We start from the raw sequence: 686 nt of genomic DNA, 5'->3' as shown, positions 1-686 counted from the left end.
CCCGGGGACCCACCCCACCCCCGGGGGCGCCCAGCTGCGGGTGAGGACGGAGCCCTCGGTCACACCTGGGTCCCTACCTGTCCGGCGCTCCCCGGGCGGCCCGCTCGCAGGGGTCTGGGGACCGGGATCGTCTTCCCGCCCTGCTCGGGAGGCAGTCGGGGGGCTCCCCGGGATCGGCCTGCCCAGGGAGCCCCAGGACCGGCTCTGGGCAGCCGGTCCTCTCCCCGGGGCTGGCGGCTGCAATCCGGAGCCGGGACCCGCGGCCGAGCGCTGTGGCCGGCGGGCGGGAGGTGGCCCTGCCCCGGCGGCTGCGCCTGGAGCCAGCGAGGGCGGCGCCCGGATCGGGAGGGCGGCGGGCGCCGCGCCGAGGGAGGGCCGGGCCAGGAGCCGTCCCGCGCTCGAGATCCCGGGGAGCCTCGCTGTCCCCATGTGGCTGCCTGAGATCCGGGACCCGGTTTCGCACCGTGGGCACCTCCTCTCGGCGGGTTCCGCCGCCCCAGGCCCCCGCGGTGGCGCTGCGCCGGGCTCCCCGGCTCCCCAAGCCCTTCTCAGTGGCCTGGGGCTGAAGCCGCCTCCGCCATTCACAACGTCCCTCAGATCCTGCGACCCTGCACAGCTCGTCGGTGGCCCAGCTGAGACTGTGAACCAGAAGCAGACTACATAGCTTTTTGTTTGTTTGTTTTTGT

At 74.6% G+C, this 686-nt stretch overlaps 1 protein-coding gene across 4 annotated transcripts in view; it reads right to left on the bottom strand.

Moving 5' to 3' along the window:
* Fbxo17 (F-box protein 17) overlaps positions 1 to 335 on the bottom strand; it is a 25678-nt gene extending 25343 nt beyond the window's left edge. The window contains exon 1 of one of the 4 annotated variants that reach the window (XM_048790925.1): positions 78 to 335. The gene's annotated coding sequence lies outside the window, so the exon portion shown is untranslated. The remainder of the gene's footprint in view (positions 1 to 77) is intronic. The other 3 variants (XM_048790924.1, XM_015496879.2, XM_048790926.1) reach the window with 3 other exon arrangements.
* Between the last annotated feature and the right edge of the window lie 351 nt (positions 336 to 686).

Source organism: Marmota marmota, unplaced genomic scaffold (genome assembly GCF_001458135.2).
Source record: "Marmota marmota marmota unplaced genomic scaffold, marMar, whole genome shotgun sequence".
Lineage (NCBI taxonomy): Eukaryota > Metazoa > Chordata > Mammalia > Rodentia > Sciuridae > Marmota > Marmota marmota.
This window is presented reverse-complemented; position numbering and strand designations above follow the sequence as displayed.